Genomic DNA, 12,132 nt, shown 5'->3' with positions numbered 1-12,132 from the left:
GGATTCGAACCACTGACCTTACGATCAGCAAGTCCTAGGCACTGAGGTTTTACCCACAGCGCCACCCGCGTCCCATTAGGATAGTACAGTACTCCAATTGTTGTTGTTTAGTCATTTAGTCGTGTCCGACTCTTCGTGACCCCATGGACCAGAGCACGCCAGGCACTCCTGTCTTCCACTGCCTCTCGCAGTTTGGTCAGACTCATGTTTGTAGCTTCGAGAACACTGTCCAACCATCTCATCCTCCAATTAGACTAAGAAAAATAACAAAATGGCTATTTATTATTGTTTGTTGTAAAATCTGTCATTATTTGAAACCCAGTTTGATTATACACATATGTACACACAAACAGAAACACCTTGCCTCATGGGTGGGCTGGCCCTGATGCCAGGTGTGAACCTGGCTCCTTTGGCATCCTCCAACAGTGAGTTACGGCTCCTTCTCCAAAAATCTCATCTGTGACATAGCTTGTGATGGCTTATCCACATGATTCATCCACATACCAGAGTAATCAACAAGCAATTTGTCTCTTGAATGCAATTTACAGTGGTACCTTAGGTTAAGAACTTAATTTGTTCTGGAGGTCCATTCTTAACCTGAAACTGTTCTTAACCTGAGGTACCACTTTAGCTAATGGGGCCTCCTGCCGCCGCAGCACAATTTCTGTTCTCATCCTGAAGCAAAGTTCTTAACTCGAGGTACTATTTCTGGGTTAGCGGAGTATGTAACCTGAAGCGTCTGTAACCTGAAGCGTCTGTAACCCGAGGTACCACTGTACACAACATGACGTGTGCTGTCACTCATCACTTGTTCTCCTTGCCTTTCCCATTATTCTGTCTTGCCCCATTGTCAGAGCAATTTTAGTGGCAGGGTGTGATCTCCTTCTGCTTTTACTGTCTAGCGTCACAGACACTGATGCTGCTGCAGTATCAATTCCAGATTTTATCATTCTAAAGAAACAACTCTTTAAATAATAGAACCTATTGCTTTGAATATCTCCTATCTAATTCAGATTGGCAAAGAGAGAAATATTAAAAGTAAAAATGCTCCAAAAATGAATTACTGAGAACATGGAAAGCATTACATTTTTGTGTGTGCAAAGGATTCACTAGCTAAAGTTTATGGGTTGTAAACTGTCTGCATAAAACTTTGCGGAGGGGTTTTCTCTCCCTCCAGTTAGTCTAGATTGGCAGGGCAAACAAAGGTGCTCCCCCTGCAGACAGACGATGCTGCATTCCGAGATGCTCTTGCTAATGCCCTGCCGTGTTTGGGTCTCTCTCTCTCTCCTTGGCCACAAACCCACAGCCATAACACAAAGCAGGCCTTATTTTTTGCAACCTAAAGGGACATGTTGATTATTTATATATTTTGCTTTATGGGCTACCACCATGGTCAAGGGCTGAACCAAGCTGTGAAAACACCTTTTATTCCATTAAAAAATTACATCTCCCACTGTCTAAACATAAGTTTAATAAGCTTCTCTCTGTCCATGTTTTATTACTGTCACTTTGACTGCCTTAAGTCTATCACCAGGTGCTTTTTAAAAGCAGCACTCTGGAGCAACTTGAGGAATAAAACATTGCTTTGGTATCTCTGGATCTTGTAATTTTCCAGCTAAAAAACCCAGACTATTTCTAAGAACTGTAATGAAAGGTATTTACAACACAGTTTTATGTTCCACGTTTTAGCTTGTTTTGCAGAACAATTCTGTTGCATGAATAAGGGAGGATGTAAAATACATTTGTCTGTGTTGTTGACACATTCCTCATTGTTAGAGAGAAGTTTTACATTGACTAGCTCAATGCCATCCACATGGTGAGGATAAAGTGAGCAGCCCACTGTATTCATGTGGGCCCTTGGGGCAATCTAGAACCCTGCATGATCTGGGTTCTAGCTTACACAGGTAGCCTATGTGTGTACAGCAGGCCCCCCACTTCAGAACTTCAGCCCCAATGCACAGGGGTTGGTACAGCCAGTCATTGGGTTGTTTCTTGAATTTGAGGGTTCAAGTTTCAGCAAGCAGAACTGAAGTGCTTCCTTTTCCATTTTTACAGTGGGAACTGCAAATGTAGTATATTAACTGATTAGACCTTGCTGGAAAATAACTGTCACTTTACAGACAAAATGGAGAGTCTTGAGTCATCGTGATCATGTGGGAAATAAAATGGAGATAAATGGTGCTCTCTGGCAACAACATGGTATAATCATCTCATACATATGCAGCCTCACAGATGCACACGTAATGTGGAATGCTCTACACAGACAATGATAAGCTACAAGGGGCAGCATTCTATGCATAATAATAAAAAGAAAATTCAGCGTGGTGCAAGAGTCTCAACATGTTTTGATCCAGAGCTCTGATTCAAGGGATGAATTTAGGTCTTGCCAAATTTTTATACAAATTTAAACAGCAATTAAAATGTGTCACAACCTCTAATATTGTATGGCATTATTTAATACACAAGCTGCTGTCTTATGTGTAGAATAAACAAGTAAGTACAGGTTGTCTTTTCTCTTTGCTACTTTATCTTTGTGCAACAACACAATATAGGAGGGATTCACCTAACCAGCCCCTGCTCAAGGTCTCCCACTTGTGTAAGGGGGCTTTACTCTTCTCTCCCTGGGTGCCCCCTGTGGTGCCTTTATTTATTAAAAATTGACTGGGGGGATTGGGGGAACCCCCAGAACAACATGTGGGTTGGGGTGGGGGGTTGTTGCACCTGGTCAGCTGCAATGCTTTCACAGATGGACGGATTGGAAGAGTGTGACACTGAATCCTACCCTATGGGTTTTCTTAAAGGAATTGAATTAAGCTTATTTTTAATGAACAGAGAAAAATGGGTGAGAAGAACAAAGTGCTCGTTAATTAAGTTAATTAAGCTAAGGTGTTATTAAAGTACATTGATAGTATTATCATGAATGAGACGATAACTAATGCAGACAATACTACACATCATTTGAGCTTGTGTCAAACTGAATGGTTCATATTATTTGTATAAGTGCCAACTTGTCATCTTAAAGTACATATTTCTTTCTTTTTGTATGCTATGCTTATGGTGAAGAGCTGTGTTTCAAAGCACCATAGGCAATTTGAATAAATATTGACTTGCACCATTTTGGCTTTTTGCTTATGTGATGCTTGATCTATAGGCACCATACCTCTATGTGATATTCCCTTCCACAGCTATCAAGCCCCAAAAGCACATTGACTCTCCTCCATTTTGATAATAATACCGAGAAGATACTCTTATGGAAATCAAAACCACATTGCCTCTTTTTAAAGTTTAAGAAGAACAAGAAGACTCCCCCTAACCAGGCAGGCCTGGTCTGCCAGGAGTGGATAAGAAATGTGCCAAAGGCTACAGGCTCCTGGCACGGGAGCCCTGCTTCATCCCGCTGAGGAGTAATAATTTGACACCTCTGAAACAGCAGGACCTCATACTCTGACAACTGAAGCCTTGTTCTATATCCCCTAAGCCATTCAAACACATTACAAAAAAATCACAGTCAGCAACATCCATGGTGGATTCCCCCCCCCCCCCAGCAGTTCTCTCACCACTCTGATGTGGGCTCAGAGATAGACTCTGTGGTATCACGGTTAAGTTTTTCATTTATTTTTCCATGCTTACCTACACAGAATGAAACACTCCCTTTTAGACGCCAACCCAAATTATTCAAGAATACTTTTGACAGCTGCCAAGTAATTTATAACGATACCTTCTTAACACCTTTTCAAAACAGACCTGACAACCCAAAGGAGAAAGGCTCTTTCCCCACACTTCTATTATATAGTAATGCTGAACCATACCAAGAGGATTTCATTTAAACCAGTGTTCCTCCCTCCCTCCTAGATTCACAGAACGACTTCACAGGACCTCCCCACTTACAAAGCTCCTCAATTTACTTTAGCTTTCCTCCCAAGTCCTGAACGCCAGCTGATGAGCGAACAAGGCACTTGATACCAGGTGACAAAAAAACCATGTTTCCTGTCACAATGGTTTGTGGGAATGCAAAAATGGAAGGGTGTCTTAAGATGGATCTGATTTGAAAGAGGAGAGAGACCTGATGGACTTGCATGCAGTTCTTCATCTGTGTCCATAATCTAATTTAAAGGATAGTTCTTTAAGAGAGCAACATACTATACTGTAGTGCAGGTTTCCACAACCTCGGCCCTCCAGATGTTTTGAGACTACAATTCCCATCATCCCTGACCACTGGTCCTGCTAGCTAGGGATCATGGGAGCTGTAGGCCAAAAACATCTGGAGGGCCAAGGTTGAGGAATCATAGAATCATAGAGTTGGAAGAGACCACAAGGGCCATCGAGTCCAACCCCCTGCCAAGCAGGAAACACCATCAGAGCACTCCTGACATATGGTTGTCAAGCCTCTGCTTAAAGACCTCCAAAGAAGGAGACTCCACCACACTCCTTGGCAGCAAATTCCACTGTCAAACAGCTCTTACTGTCAGGAAGTTCTTCCTAATGTTTAGGTGGAATCTTCTTTCTTGTAGTTTGGATCCATTGCTCCGTGTCCGCTTCTCTGGAGCAGCAGAAAACAACCTTTCTCCCTCCTCTATGTGACATCCTTTTATATATTTGAACATGGCTATCATATCACCCCTTAACCTCCTCTTCTCCAGGCTAAACATGCCCAGCTCCCTTAGCCGTTCCTCATAAGGCATCGTTTCCAGGCCTTTGACCATTTTGGTTGCCCTCCTCTGGACACGTTCCAGTTTGTCAGTGTCCTTCTTGAACTGTGGTGCCCAGAACTGGACACAGTACTCCAGGTGAGGTCTGACCAGAGCAGAATACAGTGGTGCCTCGCAAGACGAAATTAATCCGTTCCGCGAGAGTCTTCGTCTAGCGGTTTTTTCGTCTTGCGAAGCAACCCTATTAGCGGCTTAACGGATTAGCGCTATTAGCGGTTTAGCGGCTATTAAAGGCTTAGGGGATTAGCTGCTAAAAGGCTATTAAAGGCTTAGCAGATTAGATTAAGGGGGGGGGGGAGCGAAAAAAAAATCTCTAGACTCGCAAGACATTTTCGTCTTGCGAAGCAAGCCCATAGGGAAATTCGTCCTGCGAAGCAACTCAAAAACGGAAAACCCTTTCGTCTAGCGGGTTTTCCGTCTTGCGAGGCATTCGTCTTGCGGGGCACCACTGTACAGTGGCACTATTACTTCCCTTGATCTAGATGCTATACTCCTATTGATGCAGCCCAGAATTGGATTGGCTTTTTTAGCTGCCGCGTCACACTGTTGGCTCATGTCAAGTTTGTGGTCAACCAAGACTCCTAGATCCTTTTCACATGTACTGCTCTCAAGCCAGGTGTCCCCCATCTTGTATTTGTGCCTCTCATTTTTTTTGCCGAAGTGCAATACTTTACATTTCTCCCTGTTAAAATTCATCTTGTTTGTTTTGGCCTGCTGTAGTGGGTATTTTCTGTGTCTTTAAAATACAACTAAAAAAGGTAAAGGGACCCCTGACTATTAGGTTCAGTCGTGGCCGACTCTGGGGTTGCGGCGCTCATCTCGCTTTATTGGCTGAGGGAGCCGGCGTACAGCTTCTGGGTCATGTGGCCAGCATGACTAAGCTGCTTCTGGCCAACCAGAGCAGTGCACGGAAACACCATTTACCTTCCCGCCGGAGTGGTACCTATTTATCTACTTGCACTTGACATGCTTTTGAACTGCTAGGTGGGCAGGAGCTGTGACTAAGCAACAGGAGCTCACCCCGTTGCGGGGATTCGAACCGCTGACCTTCTGATTGGCAAGTCCTAGGAGGAGGATATGGGAAGAGGGAAGTTTTTGAAACTCACAAGGGCATATAGTCTAAATATAGTCTAAAAGCCTATATTTCCACACTTTACTTTGCTGCATATTTTGTGATTTTAAATCTCTGCTGGGGTTCTTTCACAAAATAGTACTTTCCCTAAACTTGAATCCTATCATCCAAGGAATTCTCATTTTTAATAACTTTTTTGTTTTTTAGGACCAACACTCTGAACATAATTTGTGGAGTGATCAAATATGTGACAGAACTGTGCAAAATTATTACAGTGGTACCTCGGGTTAAGTACTTAATTCGTTCCGGAGGTCCGTACTTAGCCTGAAACTGTTCTTAACTTGAAGCACCACTTTAGGTAATGGGGCCTCCTGCTGCTGCCGCGCTGCCGGGGCACAATTTCTGTTCTTATCCTGAAGCAAAGTTCTTAACCTGAAGCACTATTTCTGGGTTAGCGGAGTCTGTAACCTGAAGCGTATGTAACCTGAAGCATATGTAACCTGAGGTACCACTGTATTATTATTATTATTATTATTATTATTATTATTATTATTGCATGATCCCAGGATGAGCCTTTGTGCACCTGTGGAGACAAACTGTGTTCGTTGCAAGGTTCCATTTACTTTTCTGCTCCAAGCTATGGAAGCAGTAACTTATCTTGATCTATAAATTTTGTACATGACGATCTAGCGTAATTAGGTGCAATTTTCTGTAATCTTATATACCTATGTAACACTGACATCACCATTATGTACTTGTGGACCAGGGTCTTTTCCCAGTCTATAACTGTTAGTATATTTGTGGTGCCAGAATAAGGTTGTCAGCACCTGAGACTCAGGCACACAGCTTGTGTTAACCTTCCTGCCTTCTTGATCTCTCTTCCTTCACTATGTGGTTTTGTTCTTCAGATGGAAATGAACATACTTTGAGAATAGCAGATTATCAAGTCTATTTGTAAAAACTACCAATTAGCAGGAGGAGACAACTTTTTAGCCACATGCAACAAAGATGACCTCTTTGTCAGGTCTCACTTGCAGCAGGTGATGTCTGCTTATGGTCTACTTTTACATTACCTCAAAAATAAACAACCAATTCCTTTGGCTGGTTTCCTTCCTTGAACACAGACATGGAACGTTCTGTACAAGGAAGTGCTCACAATAATTTGAAGGGAGCGTCTCTAACGAAGTTACCAGTAACTGATGCATCCATGATATCGTTTGAAAGGGAGGAGACATACATTGTTTTTCAGCAATGTGAGAAATAGCAGCACAATACATTTGGAATATCCCACTGATGCAAGTTAAGAAGGAATATATTTTTGCAACATGGATGGAAAACCTATGTAATGTATTGGTATCCATGAGATACAGCAGCAACATATCTTCCAAGAGTTCAAACAACCAGAAGTGTTATGCTTTTAAAAAATGCAACAAAAATACACTTGACTTCTTTACTGATGACTTCAAGTCAATGCTTATGGGGACATTTTTAGAATGTTATTACCTTTTTAAATTGGATCCTGATTTCCTGCAAAGAAATCTGGATGTGAAGCCTTAGGGAGCGATAGCACCCTAGGAGATGCAGACCTGCACCAAATCTTCATAGTGTTTCCAAGACACAACATATGGGAAACAGCTGTTTCTTGGACGCTTCAGAAGCTATTTAAAGAAATAATAATAATAATAATAATAATAATAATAATAATAATAAAATTTTTTATTTCTACCCCACCCTCCCCGGCCAGAACCGGGCTCAGGGCAGCTAAAACTAATAAAATTACAATAAAACATAATAGGAAAAGGGGGGGAAAGCAGTTAATTAAAATACGGTTTAAAATACAATTTAAAATGCAGCCTCATTTTATTAGTAGCCCATAAATCAAAACCATAAGGGGAGGGAAACATGAGGGTCAGACTGAGTCCAAACCAAAGGCCAGGTGGAACAGCTCTGTCTTGCAGACCCTGCAGAAAGATGTCAAGCCCTGCAGGGCCCTAGTCTCTTGTGACAGAGCGTTCCACCAAGTTGGGGCCAATACTGAAAAGGCCCCTGGCCAATCTAACCACCTTGCGGCTTGGGGCCTCCAAAGTGATGTTAGTTGTGGACCTTAAGGTCCTCTGGGGGGCATACCAGGAGAGGCGGTCCCGTAGGTACGAGGGTCCTAGGCCGCATAGGGCTTTAAAGGTCAAAACCAGTACCTTAAACCTGACCCTGTACTCCACCGGGAGCCAGTGCAGCTGGTATAGCACTGGATGAATGTGATCCTGCGGCAAAGACCCCGTAAGGATCTGAAGATTTATTGCTCAGAGAGATAAAGTCCAGCAGGCTTCCCTGCGCGCAGCATGCATTTCCAGACCTCCGAGCAAAGCAGAGTAAACACACAGCGACCAGGTCCTTGGCTTTCTGTCTTCTGTGCAGCAGTGTGCATAAATCAAGACCTTGCGCAGCTTTACTAAGCTAAAAGCGATTTATTTTACAGCAGCATAGATCAGCCATTGTCTAACACACAAAGCATGTCTGCATCAGACAAAAGTGAAACTAGACTGAAACAAAGAAAAACAGACCCCGGAAATGAGGCAAGGTCCCTCCACCCCACAGTAGGGCAGGACACACACTCTGAGCTGTTTAACCCTGTAAGCTCAGGTTCTCCTCACAAAGGAATCTCACCGTTGCATTCTGCACCCGCTGGAGTTTCTGGGTCAGCTTCACGGCCAGCCCCGCGTAGAGCGAGTTACAGTAATCAAGGCTGGAGGTGACCGTCGCATGGATCATCGTGGCCAGATCAGGGCGAGAAAGGTAAGGGACCAACTGCTTGAAATGGCAGAGATGGAAAAATGCCACCTTTGCTGTGGCTGAAACCTGCGCCTCCATGGAAAGGGAGGCTTCAAAGGTTACACCCAAGCTCTTGACAGAAGGCGCTGGCACTAATTTGAGCCCCCACAAGAGATGTGAGTTGGCCCCCCAACCCCATGTTGTCCCGACCCAGCCAAAGGACCTGTCTTCGAAGGATTTAACTTCAACCGGCTCCCATGCAGCCATCCAGCCACAGTTTCCAAGCATCTGGTCAGTGTGTCCAGGCCGAGTCAGGGCGGCCGTCCATCAACAGATAAAGCTGGGTGTCATCAGCATATTGATGACAACCCAGCCCAAACCCCCAGACAATCTGGGCAAGATACTGAAGATACTGAAAAGCATTGGGGAAAGGATTGCGCCCAGTGGGACTCCACACACCAAGGAGTGCCGCGGCGACAACTCCCTCCCTAGCGCCACCCTCTGTCCCCGACCTGAGATAAAGGAGTGCAGCCATTGTTGGACTGTGCCCTGAATCCCCACATCAGCAAGGCAGTGGTCCAAAAGTTTGTGACCGACCATATCGAAGGCTGCTGACATGTAAATGCATGATCTTTAAATCTCTAGACAAAAGGGACAAATTGTTGCTTTAGATATGCTATTAAAGTTAAAATGGAATGTAACCAAACCAAAGGTGAGAAAAAAAGTTTTTGGAAAGGAAGAGATGTGTGGAAAAATGCTAAATGTCATCTCAGTATGTAAACCAAAATAGTAGCTTTTAAAGGGGGAAATGACTTCATTTCCCATCTAATAATTTCATTAAAAGATGCAAACTTGTCAAAAGTTCTAGATTCCTTCATAGAGAAAATTGGTTTTTAAAAACCACACAGACTTTGTTTTCCTTTCTGACTGCTAACAGTTCAAAGCTTTCAAAAGCAGAATTTACATCAAATGATATTATATTTTTGCCTAACTTGCTCCTTCAACTGTTTCCAGATCCTTGATCATCTTGATTGCCCTCCGCTGCACATGTTCCAACTTGTCAATATCCTTCTTAAATTGCAGCACCCAGAACTGGACACAGAATTCCAGGTGTGGCCTGACCAAGGCAGAATACAGTGGTACTATGACTTCCCTTGATCTGGACACTACTTCTGTTGATGCAGCCTAGAATAGCATTAGCTTTTTTGTAGATGCATCATATTGTTGACTCATGTTAATCTTGTGGTCCACTAAGATCCCTAGATCTTTTTCACATGAACAACTAGTAAACCAGATGTCTCCTGTCTTGTATTTCTGCAGCTGGTGCAGAACCTGACATTTGTCTTAACTGAAGATCATTTTGTTAGCTTGGATCCAGTTCTCCAATCTGTTAAGGTCATATTGAATCCTGATTCTGTCTTCTGCGGCATCAGCTACCCCTTCCAGTTTGGTATTGTCTGCAAATTTGATGTGCATTCCCTCAGTTCCTTCATCCCAGTTATTTATAAAAACTTTGAACAACAACAGGTCTCACCCCTTGTCATTTTTCCCCAGGTAACGAGGAACCATTAATGAGTACTTTTTGGGTTTGGTCAGTCAGCTACAAATCTACCTAACAGTTAGCTCATTCAATCCACATTTTACCAGCTTCTTCACATGAATATCATGGGGGACTTTGTCAAAAGCCTTACTGAAATCAAAATACACTATGTCCACAGCAGGCATGTCCAAAGTCTGTCCCGGGGGCCAGATGTGGCCCGCCAGTCAGTTTAATCCAGCCGCACCGGCAGTTTCTTTCCTGGGTGTGGGCGTGGGCGGCGGTTCCACTGGGCAGTTATTCGCTGTGGATTGCTAACCTGCCCACCGGTCGGCTCTCGCAGCTGCTCACTGTGCGGCTCTTGGAGCCATTCGTTGGCTCACGCATGTGCCTTGCTGTTTACCCTGGTCGTTGGCCGGCTCACGCATGCACCCTGCGTGCGGCTCGAGAACCCGTCCAGCTGTCGTCTTGCGTATGTGCCCTCCTTTCTATTCCTGTTGGTTGCTTGCTCACACTAAATAAATAAATAAATAAATAAATTTTATTTGTATCCCGCTCTCCCCAGCCAAAGCCAGGCTCAGAGCGGCTAACATCATATAAATAAGACAATATGCATAATACAATATACAATATGCAAATTAAATAACATTCAACATTCATTAAAACAATATAGAATAATATTAAATATCAGCATTTCAAAATTAAACAGAAATCCACCCAACAGTTACAATAAGTAATTTCTAAATTCCAATCAATAAAACAACAGCAAACCACAGTGCACGACATAATACAATACAAAATGAGAAGCAGAGACTGGAGGGTGGAGCAAGGCAGGTGGAAGGAGGCCTTGCCTGATGAAGTCTCTCCCCTCACACTGGCGCCCTGTGTGCAGCTCTAGGTCCTTGTCCACCCATCAGCTTTTGCATGCGCTCGCCTCTGTATCCTGTCCGTCTGCTGTCTCTCACAGGCGGCTGGCTAGCGTTCGGCCTTCTCTCCCTTTGTGCTGCCTGCAATCCGAGCCAAAAGGTATTCTTTGACTAATCCTTAAAAAAGGTCCGGGGGGGGGGGGGGGAATCCTAAAAAAAAGGTCAACAACTTTGGTTGGACCTCACGCATGCTCACTTCATCAAATCTGGCCCTCTTTGAAAAAAGTTTGGACACCCCTGGTCAACCAAGCTTGTACCTCCATCAAAAAAAGAAAAGAAATGAGATGAATTTGGCATGACTTAATTTTGAGAAACCCATGCTAGCAATGTTATCCTTTTATTATCCTTGTTTTGAGCACATTATTTTATTGGTTAGTTTTATTGCATCCATAGATGCATAGATGTCTGCTAGAAGATATCTCCCAGGGCCAGCCCAAGACATCTTGGCTCCTGAGGCAGACCCCAAAATCACACACTGCTCCCTGCCGTGGGTAAAGAAAGAGCTACATCAGAAACAAGGGGAAGAAGGATTAGCTTGGGATCTGCTGCCCTGGTAGATCCTATTGCTTGAAGCAGTTGCCTCACCTTGCCTCACAGGTAGGCTGGCCCTGCCATCTTCAATGAACGATTACTGAGCAAGGTCAAAAGAATTTATTGTTGTGAAAGGATTGACTAAGGGCATTGTGAGTCTAATTTAAGAACTAATTAATTAAGCCAGGTTTTAATGTGACTCAATCAGTAAATCAGTCAATTTTTGGAATAAGGAATGGTGAGTGATTTCTCTGTTTTGAAAGATCTTGACATCTCCAGGGGAGGGCCTGCTTCTATTCTGGGGAAAGTTAATTTTCCTAGTCTCCTAGGGAAAATATCTTGTCACCTGGAAAACATGATGTCTCTTTCTGGCTGTAATTCTACCATGTCAAGAGCTGGGTAGACAGTAGTTTCATAAGCCTTATAGACCCCTGTTGCATCATGCTCAAGACATCACAGAGATATTCAAGGATTCCAGTTTGTGCTTTTAAGTGAAGTCGGCTGATTAGCATTTCTTACACTAAAAAGTGGATCAGAATGCAGTTGTTCTTTAATCTTTAATCTTCAAGATCCAACTTTTGTAATACA

At 43.4% G+C, this 12,132-nt stretch overlaps 1 protein-coding gene across 1 annotated transcript in view; it reads right to left on the bottom strand.

Annotated features, from left to right (window-relative positions):
• Positions 1-7,622: 7,622 nt before the first annotated feature.
• CCDC91 (coiled-coil domain containing 91) overlaps positions 7,623-12,132 on the bottom strand; it is a 160,681-nt gene continuing 156,171 nt past the window's right edge. The window contains exon 14 of the mRNA XM_081005534.1: positions 7,623-10,601. The gene's annotated coding sequence lies outside the window, so the exon portion shown is untranslated. The remainder of the gene's footprint in view (positions 10,602-12,132) is intronic.

This window comes from Podarcis pityusensis (genome assembly GCF_964106645.2).
Source record: "Podarcis pityusensis genome assembly, chromosome: 5".
In the NCBI taxonomy this organism is placed as follows: Eukaryota; Metazoa; Chordata; class Lepidosauria; order Squamata; family Lacertidae; genus Podarcis; species Podarcis pityusensis.
Note: the sequence above shows the minus strand (reverse complement) of the source record. Positions and strands in the feature narration are given on the sequence as shown.